We start from the raw sequence: 12991 nt of genomic DNA, 5'->3' as shown, positions 1-12991 counted from the left end.
CTTTAATGGAGAGAAATTCATTTATATGTTGATTTTATCTTGGTTTTGTTCATTAACTTTCAATCTCTTTAAAAGACGATTTACAACACTAATGATCAATTAAAATTTACTTTACAAAAGAAAAGAGGTTACCGATGATAGATGAAGATGCACAAAACAACAAAGAGGACCCCTAAGGGTGCATAGATCATGTTCAAATCTCTAAGAACAACCACTAACCGAATGGCGAACGAAGAACACAGAGTGAGAAACGGCGTAGGGACTGATTACAGTCGTGATTCGGCAGCACTTCGACCTCATTTTCCTCTTCTTCCTTCTTCTTCTCTCTAATTTCTCTCAATTCCTTCAATACTCAATGCTGGAACCCTTCCTCAGCCCTCCTTCACGCCTATAGAAAAAGATGGCATTTGGGACCATGGCAGCTCCCTCAGGCGAGCTGATGCTTCATCCTGAAGTAATTGGCTTGCCCAAGCAAGCTGGTTCCTTTAGCCCTAAGCAATTTGGGGACCCAGGCGAGTCAGACGCTGGCTTGGGCGAGCCAGGGTCCAAAAAACTCCCTGAAATGACCCTTTTTCCCCTCCCTTTCGGTATCTTTTGCATCCTTGACCAAAACATAGAATGATCTTTTGTCTTGTGCGGTAACTGGTGTTGAACAACACAATTCGGTTAGCGAGAATAAAAAAATCAGTGAATGATAGTCCCCAGATGAAATTAGGGTCTGACAAGAAGATGCTAACGTTTGATCAAATTCATCCATGCATTTAGGATTTCATTGAAAACATTATCGATGTCAAAGCTGATGGTAATTATGGATATCGTGTAATTTCTGCCTTATTAGGTATGGGTAAAGATTCATGGTCTTTGGTTTGTAATCATTTGTTGAAAGAACTTGGACAAATGGTCTGATGAGTATATAGACTTACTTTGTGGCATAGATAGATATGAGCAGTTAAAGCAGTCCCTACTTATTGATGGGTTATCCATAATATATTAGTTTTTTGTGATGTATTCATGGATAAATATTTTTTGAATAATATTGATTAAAATAGTTGTGTGCAGGTAACCATGAATAAGTGGATGAATATTATCGATATGGGTTATGTGATCGCATCAAGGTATAACGTAATCCTTGTCTCTCTTTCTCTCCAACAAAGCATACCGTTTTTCTCTCTGAAAAGTCAATCACCAAGAGATAGTTTTGTTCATTGCATTATATGTATTGGTCATATGTATATCAATCATTTTGTTCAAGTATAGCAATGATAATGACGTTCATTAATTTTTGTATTATAACATGTGTTATGAACATTTGAATGTGTACTTGTCATTGTAACATGTATTTTTAAGAGATGGTCATCCCATACCATCAACAACTTTGTTGTGGTCAACACATTGTCATTATCAAGCAAAACAATGGTCTACTCCTTATATTAGTCAAACGCACCAGTATACCAATTACATGAGGTTGATCAAACAACATGATTTAGGAGAAGATTGAACATTTTTGTTATTGTTTAATTGTTTGTAACTTACATAGTTGTAATGCCATGGATAATGCATGTAACACTTTCTTATCATATTTGTGTAATGAACACAGTGTTTGTTTTTGATCGAACATAATAGTCAAATACAAAATAAACACATATGTTAACCATAGTCATATACATAGTCAATCAAATAATACAAATATTAAACAATGCTCAGTCATAGTGTATACAAATATTAAACAGTTCTCAGCCAATCCCAACTATCATGATCGTTGTCCACCACCATCTCTGTCCTATGCATCCCTCTTTTGTCTTGAATGAACATAAACATTTCCTTGCTCAGTGACAGCCCTGACTAATGTTAAATAGTGCTTTGTTATAGCTTATGCATCAGTTGTAGTAATGACCATCCTCATATTTATCATGTGTTCCAAGCTTCCTGCTATCTTTTGGCAAGCGGCCTACAATATTAACAACAATGTCAATATAATTACCTGGATTATGTAACAAAAATTATATTAGTGGAATTGTAAAAATATTATACCGCTGCATGTCAAGGCATGTCTATATCAACAACTATAGTTGTAACATAGTTGTTGTGTGAACGGGTAACACAGGTGGATCTGGTATAATATATGTATCATCATGCAACATGGGTGGATGTCTAGAAGGCTCCCCAAGTTGTGGCATACTCATGAATGGGTGAGATATCATATAAAATCACTCTATGTAGCCTGCTTCACACTGACCAGGAAAACTACAAATCTCTCCAACTTGTACAAGGTATTAAGAAAACTAAGTCATCTATAATCAATCTCCTTTGTGGATAGAGATGAAGCAGTAGGGAGTGGAGGAATGGACTAAATATAACCAAACTATTGTAATACACTCTCTGGTTGGTGTCTAACAATAGAGGAACCCCATCTAATATGTCCAAAAAATAGTGAAATGAGATCAAATTATTTGAAAGCATGGTGATCACCATAAGGTATCTAGCAAACAACATCTGATGTCAGCTTATCCAAGTGCTTACTATAGGTCATCGCAAGTAATGTCTTCTCACACTTCCAGCGACAAGCACATGGTTTCCTCTCATAGTAATCCTCATCAGCAATAATATTTCCAAATTTAGGGAAATGCTCATAGATCCTAGACTACAGACATTAAAAAATACCAATAAGAATTCTAATCAATAGTACATATAAAGTTTAAAAGAAATAACAATGATAAAAATCAATATAATTACCTGCAAGATGTTTAGTCGAATGCTTGGATGCGACATTTAGATTCTCATACATATGGACTAGTCCAACCACTCCCCATGAAAACTCTCCAAACTGATTAAGGACACAAAATGCGTCCAAGAATATCACACTAATATGTGTGACACTCTTGTTAGCGAATAGTGTGCAACCTACAAGATGCAACAAATATGCTTGAGCAGTTAGTGTTCATTGGCTTGCGTCACATTTGTTATGATAAACGTCTTCCAGCCAGGCTAGGTGAACATATGTCCCTCTACATTGCTCAATCTCATCTTTTGCGTCTTGTATACTCATTTCAAGAAACTAAACTAACAAGTCAACAACCTGCTCTTCATTAATTGCATCAAAGGTATGGAAGGCACTTGTGATGGGTAGATGTAATAACAATGCCACATCATCGAGGGTTATACTCAGCTCTCTTATGGGTAAATGGAAATTGCTAGTTTTATTGTTCCACCTCTCCGCAAAAGCAGATAAAAGTCCTCTGTCACCTGTCTCCAATGAACATATAATCAAATAACTTAATCATGTAGCAGCCACTATGACTTCAATCTCGGGTGCAGGCCTTCCAAATTTCTCCACCTTCCTTCCATGAGAGGCCAACTTCAACTCAGTATTGTTTTAAAAATAATTAAAATTTATTTATGTAAATTAAAATGATAAATAGTTATTTAAATAAGTTTTAATTAAACAAATAACTACCTCTCCTATCCACACTTTGGCTACCACATGATCAACATATGACATCAACATTGATGTATCTTGGGACCCGCCTGGAAAACCCTGTGAATCACCACCTACATCCTTTGTAACTAGATTGTGAGGCTCCTCATGAGGCTCATCAGCAACATTATCCACATTCTCAACATCCTTTGCAACATCTATAGTTGTTTGTTGTCTACGTGTCGATGTAGCTAGCCTTCGATGCTGAGGGACTTTTTCCTCATCACCACTAACATATCTACCTAAGGCTCCTCCTAAAACTCTGTCTAAAGCCCAACACAATCATTTGGTTTTAACCATAGTAGAGTTTCATATTTCATAACAAGAATGTTTTCATTCTGTTACTCAAAAACTAATTAAAAAGTAACTAATAAATCTTCTAAAACCCTACCATATTATTAAATGTAGTATATTTTAACAAATGTAATAAATAAAATTTAAATTAACTTCAAATGATTAATCTAGCAAACTAAAATATATCATCAAAATCAAACTACAATTTTATTTTAAATATTTTATAAATTACCATTTAATAATTCATAAATAAGTATTTAATTATTTTATAAATAACTATATTAATACTTTTATATATTCATAAACAAATGTAGAAATTCATTTTTAAAATTTTTAAACTTCAAATCACTATTTCTAGCAAACTAAAATATATGATCAAAATCAAAGCACCATTTTTTAAAATTTTTTTATAAAAAAATATTTTAATCCTTTTATATATGTATAAATGAATGAAGAAATTCATTTTCATATTTTTTTATACTTCAAATCTCTATTTATATACATATTTAATAGTATTAATGTAATAATATTTATACAAATATATTAATAAATAAAATTTTTCTTATACAATATTACCTATTTTTTTAAAATAAATACATTATAAAAATTTGGAATTTTTTATTTAATTATTTTATAAATAACTATTTTAAATATACAAAATTATAAAAATAATTATTTGTAAAATAATTAAATAACAAAAAAATTTATACATTGATTTTTAAACCAACAAAATTATTAAATAAAATTTTTAAAATTAACAAACTTACGAATTGACAATCTATATTGTGCATATGCAGTCCAAAAAATAAAAACTCATCATCGATGACACAATGCTACTCATGGCAGTGGAGGAAATGAGACTCATGGAGGAGAAGAGCATTGCAGAGGAGAAACCACAAAAAATGCAAATGAACAACACTTGGATGGTGTATTTGAGCTTTTAAGTAAAGGGCAAAACTGGTATTTCACTTATTTAGCGAGGTGTAGAAGAAAATTGAATAGTGCATGAAGAATATCCTTAAAAATTTACGGCTAATGCCCGAAATAAATTCAATAGAAAAAAAAATTACTATAAAAAACGACCTTGCTATTTACACTGCCATTTTTTAAATTCACCTCTATACCCTCCTTTTTACCTCCCAACTACCCATTATACCATTTTCCCTTACATATGTACACTTCTTTTACTTTCCACAAATATATTTGTACAATTAAATATACCTATTATGAAAACATATATCTGGAACAATATTTTATAGTTCCAGAGATGCACTTTTGAAATGGTATATGTTATTCTAGAAAGACATTTTCAATAATAACAAATCATATCTCAATCAAAGTACTTAAGATTTGTTGATGGTTGAGATCTGAATCGTTGATGTTGACTTGGATTAGAAAATGAATGAACACACTTAAAGGAAAAAAAATCATCCTCAAAAGCTTTACTTTACAACTAAGGTCTATAATAGATGAAGTTAGTCATGAACATACCTTGAAACATAGTATCATATCAAAGAAAACACAAAATATTGTGTGCTATTGATAAAAACACGGTATTATATAAAGAATATATGGTGAAAATGGTTTAAAATTAGGGTTTAAAGAATAATAAAAATATGATTTTAGATAGGATTTAAAAAATCTTAATAATAGAATAAAAATAAGACTAGCAAACATGAGTGTAAGATAAGTGTTTGTCTTGTCAATGATTTTTTTTTGTATTTCTCATCAACAATCTTGATTCCTAAGTGATATTTTATTAAAAAAACATATACCTATTCTAGAAGTATATCTCTAAAACTATAATTTCTGGAAATATATATCTTGAGAACTATAAATTATAATTTTGGAGATATATTTTTGAAATATGTATATTTAATTTTGGAAATACATTTCCAGAAAGCAAAGGGGTGTACACATCTTTAAGGGAAATGTTATAATGGGTAGTTGGGAGGTAGAAAGGAGAATGGGGATGTACTTAGAAAATGGGGGTATAAATAGCAAGAGCCTAAAACAATTGCATAGTTGACGTCTAGAATGGAAATTAGTAGGGAGTTGCTAGGTGCACCCAGCATTATTGCTGGTGCACCCAACATCCATAAAAAATGCCGAAACTGCCCCTGCCTTCTTTCTCCTTTTAAAAGCTGTTTTCTTTTTAAAAAACCACACCAGCCATTTTTGTGCACTCTTCTTCTATCTTTTCTCTCTTCGGTGCCGTATTTTCTTCGGTTCCTTGGCAACGATTAGGTTCGGTGAAGGTGAAGGTACCGGTGTTCAGTGTTGCGGTGGTCGTTAGTGGCATACGAGGTACGCATTTGTGTTGGGTATGCATTCTGATGTACCATAGATCGTGCGGATCAAGTTGATCCGTAAAAGATTTACGGATCAACTTGATCCTCATGTTGATTTTAAAGCTGCGGATCAAGTTGATTGTTACGGATCAACTTGATCCGTAAAAGACTTGCTGATCAACTTGATCCGTAAGTCTTTTTTTCTTCATCCGCAAGTCTTTTACAGATCAACTTGATCAGTAACAGGCTATATTTTTTGAAATTTTAACCTTTATTTATGTTTAATTTTGTTTTTTAATTATTACTTTATTTGTATTGTCATTTTTTATTTGAATTGTTTATATGTGTAGAATGATATAGGGTTTTGGCTTTTTAATAATGATGAGTTATTATGTATAGTTTTGTATGTTATGTATAGTTCGTTAGGTGTTGTATGCCTGTGTTGAAATTTTTGATTTATTGTTAAGATGGACGAAGATCAGTGGATGTATGAAAGTATAATGTTTGAAGAAGTGGATATGGATTATTAAAATGAAGAAGAATGTGGTGTGAATGAACCACATGTTGATTGTTTGGATGCGCTCAATACTTCTCAGGTAATAATGTTCATGATTGTGAGTGATTTAATAAAATAAATATGTTGTAGGAAACTGAAATTATATGTACTGGTCTGTAGGTGTTTGACAGCCGAGAGGATGTTTTGCGGTGGGCTTGATCCGTTGCTCATAAAAATGGATTTGTGGCAGTGATTATAAGGTCTGACACAAACGCTGGTAATAGAGGAAGGATTTCGTTTGTGTTAATTGGCTGTGAAATGAGTGCTGAGTATAGGTGTAGGAAGAAAGAATTTGTTAGAAGAGATACTGGGACTAGGATATGTGGGTGTCCCTTCAAGCTTCATGGCAAGCCAGTGGTTAGAGGACAAGGCTGGATGGTGAAGTTGATGTGTGGGATTCATAATCATGAATTTGCCAAGTCATTAGTTGGACATCCATATGTTAGGCGATTGAGTAAAGCTAAAAAGACACTTATTGCTGATATGACGAAGTGAATGGTCAAACCAAGAAACATTCTGCTAACTCTGAAGGAGCACAATGCCAATAGTTGTACGACCATCAAACAAATATACAATGCAAGAAGTTCATACCCTTCTTCCATAAGAGGAAGTGATACCGAAATGCAACATCTAATGAAGTTTCTTGAACGGGATCGATATATTCATTTGCACAGATTAAAGGATGAAGATGTGGTTTGTGATATCTTTTGGTGTCACCCTGATGCAGTGAAGTTAGTCAATGCATGTAATTTGGTATTTTTGATAGACAGTACCTACAAAACAAATAGGTACAGACTCCAACCGCTCGATTTTGTTGGGGTGACACCAACTGAGATGATATTTTCTGCCGGTTTTGCATATTTGGAGGATGAACGTCTTAATAATGTGGTTTGGGCTTTAGAACGCTTCCGAGGTATATTTTTAAGATGTGATGTCCTATCTGGAGTTATTGTGACTGATAGAGACGTAACATTGATGAATGCAGTGAAAACTATATTTCCTGAGTGTACAAATTTGTTGTGCAGCTTTCACATAAACAAGAATGTGAAGGCCAAATGTAAATCGTTAATTGGTCAAAGAAATGCTTGGGAGTATGTCATGGATGCCTGGGGAACTCTTGTGGATTGTCCTTTAGAGCAGCAGTTTGATGAGTGCCTGAAGAAGTTTGAAATGATTTGTTCACCTTGTTTGTTGACTATGTCAAGGAAACATTTATAATCCCACACAAGGAAAAATTTGTTTCCGCCTGGACGAATAAGGTGATGCACTTAGGAAACACAACAACAAACAAGTATGAAATTGTTCAATTATTTCTATTAACGTTGATGAATTGATGGAATTCTATTGTTGTATATTTGTATTGTTATTTGTGTATTTGAAATGTAGGGTTGAATCTGCTCACTGGGCTTTAAAAAGAGTGTTACAGAATAGCCTTGGAGACTTATGCAATGTCTGGGATGCCATGAATAACATGATGATGCTACAACACACGGAAACAAGTACACATGTCGTTGGACATGTCTTCAAAAAAACCTTATACAAGAGGCTTCTTGGAATGATTTTAAGGTATGCTTTAAATTAGATTGCTGTTGAATTTGAGCGTGTTCACTATGCTGGCAAGAATCCTTCCACTTGTGGTTGTTTCATGAGAAGCACGCACGGTCTTCCTTATGCTTGTGAGCTATCCAAGTATGTTGTTGGTTGCATCCCACTGGATTCAATCCATATGTTCTGGAGGAGACTTAGTTTTTCAGACCAAGGGTTATCTAAGCCCGAAGTGAGCATCAAGGAAGAAATGGAAACAATATCCAAAAGATTTGAAGAACTTGATGTTTGTGGTAAGTTTACTCTGAAGACTAAACTTCGGGAAATTGCATACCCTGATCAAAATTCGATGTGTCCTCCTCCAGCCAAGGTTAACACAAAAGGTGCACCGAAGAAACTGATGAAGAGAAACCCAAGGTCAACAAAGCGTGATCCATCTTACTGGGAGTATGTAGATGCTTTTGATTCTATGAAAAATAGCAATTCGTCAGTGAGGCGTAGTGCATCATCTTTTGAGCATCCCAATCCAAGAACAATCATGCCTATGTTGGATCAATTTCAGTCATTTATCCACGAATTCATTCATAACATTGTTGATGTCAAAGCTGATGGAAACTATGGATATTGGTTAGTTGCCGGTTTATTAGGTATGGGTGAAGACTCATGGTCATTGGTTCGTACCCATCTGCTTAAAGAACTTGGGAAATTCTCATATAAGTATATGAAGCTCTTTGGTGGCAAGGAGAGATTTGAGGAATTAAGGATGTCACTACTTGTTGATGGGTTAACCAAGGTATGTAATTTTTGTTTTTGATTTTTAAGACTTAACTTTAAAATTAAGTTTGATGTGTATATTTGTTTCATTCAGGTGACTATGGATAAGTGGATGGATATAACCGACATGGGATATGTCATTGCATCAAGGTATAATGTAATCCTTGTATCCTTGTCTCAACAGCAAAGCATGACGTTCTTTCCTCTTAGAAGTCAATCGTCGCTAGATTCTTCAGTGCATCGCATAATTTGTATCGGTCACGTGTATGACAATCATTTTGTTCAGGTACATTCTAGATATAAAGTGTTTTTTTTTTATATTTATGCAATCAGTTGTGTACAATTGACTTAATGTTTTCTTGCATGTAGAACATGTTTATTTAACAGATCGTTGTCCTTTACCGTCTATAGCATTGCTATGGTCTAGCAATTGTCATCCTCAGGCGAAGCAGAGGCCAACTCTATATATTAGTAGAATGCAACATTACAAAAGCTTCATGATGTTCAAAAGACACTATGTTGACATAAATGATGATTGTACATGTACCTTTTAATCACTGATCATTTTGAATTTGAATCTCACATTAGAGTTATGTGTCTTTGTATATTTGTTCCGTTAACAAAAAAATTATTACTTAATTCTTGCATTAAGAAAAAAAATTAATTGGTGCAACTAAAATAAAGTACACACGTATGATAAATCATTGTCTGAGTTGATAATACATTGTGAAATGCATGCGTGTTAACATAAAGCGTGACAGGACATTGTAAGGCTTGACTACACATTCAGATCTGATGCAAGATAAAGCATGTCACGTCATTGGTGTAGTTGACAACACAGACAAAAACCATGTGCACGCATATGTATTTATTTTAAAAAATTGAAGCAATGATACTGAAACTCATCTATATATATGACACAGCAGAACACTGTAAAAAATCACACATTTTATCCTAACCCAACTCTTAGAACAAAGTATGACATTCTTGGGAGAAACAAGCAATCAGACAATTGTAAACTCGATATTAGGTTTTATTTTTCCAAATGGATCCATTGTTCACAACGACAGTGGTGTTTATTTTCAAACTTCCACTCCAGTACCCATTCGAGTACCTAACGGTTGTGATTTTCAAACGTTAAAAACTAGAATACACAATACCCTTCAGCTAACCGACAAACAATACTTGGATGAAATTTACTACCGGCAACCATTCATAGATATAGGTAACCATCTTCGCTTTCAATGTATGCAACTAAAAAATGATGATGATGTTAACACAATGTTAATGTGTAATCATCAATTTTCATGTGTTGGTCCGATTGAGTTATTATGCACCATTGGTAGAACACCAAATGATATATTAAACTTACTTAAAGCCACTATGACCCTTACTCATGATGCCCTACTATATTACAATAGGAGGTGGAACATGCCATGCCAAAATGAGTTTGTTGGTTACTCGTTCACATGAAAAAATCCCAAAAAGTTTGACATTCCTTCTGGATGTACAATGGATGAACTGAAGGATTTGATCAAGCAAGTTGCGCCTCATGGGATTCCCCCTTATGGTATTCATGAAAAACAAACGGTAAGACGATTGTTTTTTTGACAACTAAGTCACTATGAGTATTCAGATCAAATTATCAAATTCGAAACAATTGAACTGAAAACCAACGATGACATGCTGAAGGTATTAGTGTAGTCTAACTACTGGAAAAAATTTGGGCCAATAGAAATTTTAGTTGTTTTTAGTAAACATGTTATGAAAATGGAAGACGACCTGTCCTTATCGAAAAATTAGCATGACTTAGTTGTAGTATTTGATGCAAATTTTATTTCTTTCCACTATGTTGAAATTAATGTAATGTTTGAATTCGTGTCCATTACCGTATGATGATTATTTTATGTTCAAAGTTTACCTAAATCAACAAATTTGTTAAATTAAAATGATAACACTAGGACCAGAAAATAAATTTGCTGGTGAATAAAAAAGTATAGAAAGATAAAAAAACAAAGAGAGTAAATATAAAATAAAAAAATAACTCCCATTCTATGAACTACATAAAAAACAGAGAGATTAAATAAAAAAGAAAAAACAAAGAGACTAAATAAAAAATAAAAAAAAATCTCTGATCATACTACTTGTATGAAAGTATAGGGACTTTAAAAGGATAGGTAGGGACAAAACCTTGCAGATTTTTTAAATTGACAAGGCATTGGTTTTCGGTGGTGTTGGCATTGTAAAAGGAATCCAACTCTTTTTCTTATTTATAATAATTTAAAGGTCAATTAAATTGTTATTCCTTTAACTAAAAATACTAATGAAAAATTTAAAAATATAAAAATTATGGAACTAAAAATCTAATTATAAAAAATATGATTTATTATAATTTAAAAAAATTATTTGAGTTATTATGGTGTGATGACATAAAATCAATATTTGAGGACCATGACCAATCAAAAAATTATTTACCAACTAAAATCCATTTGAAAAAATTTAAACACTCAAAAGTTAGTTAATTCTTATTTTTGATATTATTTTATTTATGTAAATAGATTCAAATTAAATTTTATTTTATGTCTCTTTTGTTTATCATCTAATTAAAATATAGCATGTGATTAAAAAAATATTATCCTAATGGATTTATGATAATAAAGTTAAAATATTTGTTTAAATTATAAATAAATAATGAATATTTAAAAACTATATAAATAAATTAAAATTCTAAAATAAGTAGTTTGCTTCAAAATAGTTTTTAGTAAGAGAATAAGAAAAAAAGTTTTCTAAATTAGTTACATCTATATCGTATTATTTTAAATTAGTTTTGAGTTATTTGCTTCAATTTTAAATGACATTCATACTATTTCAACAAATTTCAAATGAATTTGGAATCATGTAATTTAAAAATAACATTTAAACGTTAACACTAATATTATAAACAAAAATAACTTTAAATATACAAAATGTTTAGTCAAAAACAAAAAATGTTTTCAAGTACAAGAAAAGTATATACATCGTATGATAATATCAAATGTGTAAAGAAACTATGGCTGATCCGTGCGCCGCCTACGTCGAGACCTCACATACACAATGCGGTCTTCTGTGACACCCCTGACAATCCTGAGGCATTGTTCGATGACCTCATGTGTCAATCTGCCTGGCGCGACTACCCCTAGGTTGAGATGACGCTCCAACCTCTCAGCGATCGCATGACAAGCCTCCTGTTAAATAGAAAACAAACAAATTAGACAAATTAGTATTAAAAAATTAAATTAAATGACATTTCATACATCTAACCAAATAGTAACACTTACCACTGCATGTCTGGGCTCGTCCACATCAGACCTGGCAAGTGTCGATGCTGCTGCTGGCTCTGGGACCTGAGGGATATGAGGGATACGTTTGGGCTGCGTAGCAGGTGCATCTTGTGAAGGATTTGATGTCTGTGTCGCGGTCATGAATGGATGAGAAATGACGAAGAACCAGTCGATGTAGTCGGGCGCACACTGACCTGGCACAACACACATCTCACCTGCTGGCACAAGATGGTCTGAGTAGTGCATCCACCTGCCATCTATCTCGTCAAATGACACCCATGAATCGACAGGCAGATCATGAATACTCTGGACGCATCCAAACTGGCGCATGGCCCTCTCTGGTCGGTATCTGACAACAACGGGCCCCTAGCAGAGCTAACCGGAAAAGCATGAAATCAAATCAAACTCCTGGACCCGTCAGTGCTCCCCATATGAAATCCAATAGACATCGGGAATCTTGAGTCGATCCAAGCGCTGCTTGTACGCCTCTGTAGATATGCTTTTCACAGTCTTCTTCGTAGCAATCCACCGACATGCACGTGGTGAAGCCTCGTCGTAGTCTGAATCAGCGTTGCACTCTGCAACTGACGGAAAGTGCTCATATATCCAACACTACAGAGGTTACACTAAAATCATACGAATTTCAAATGAACGTCTAAAATACCGTAATTAAAACATTGTTGTTAATTAACTTATGAAAAACATGTTAACTACTTGTAACAGGGTGATGTAACCA

This window comes from Glycine max, chromosome 11 (assembly GCF_000004515.6).
Source record: "Glycine max cultivar Williams 82 chromosome 11, Glycine_max_v4.0, whole genome shotgun sequence".
NCBI lineage: Eukaryota > Viridiplantae > Streptophyta > Magnoliopsida > Fabales > Fabaceae > Glycine > Glycine max.
The sequence above is the reverse complement of the archived record's forward strand: the minus strand, read 5'-3'. Positions refer to the sequence as shown.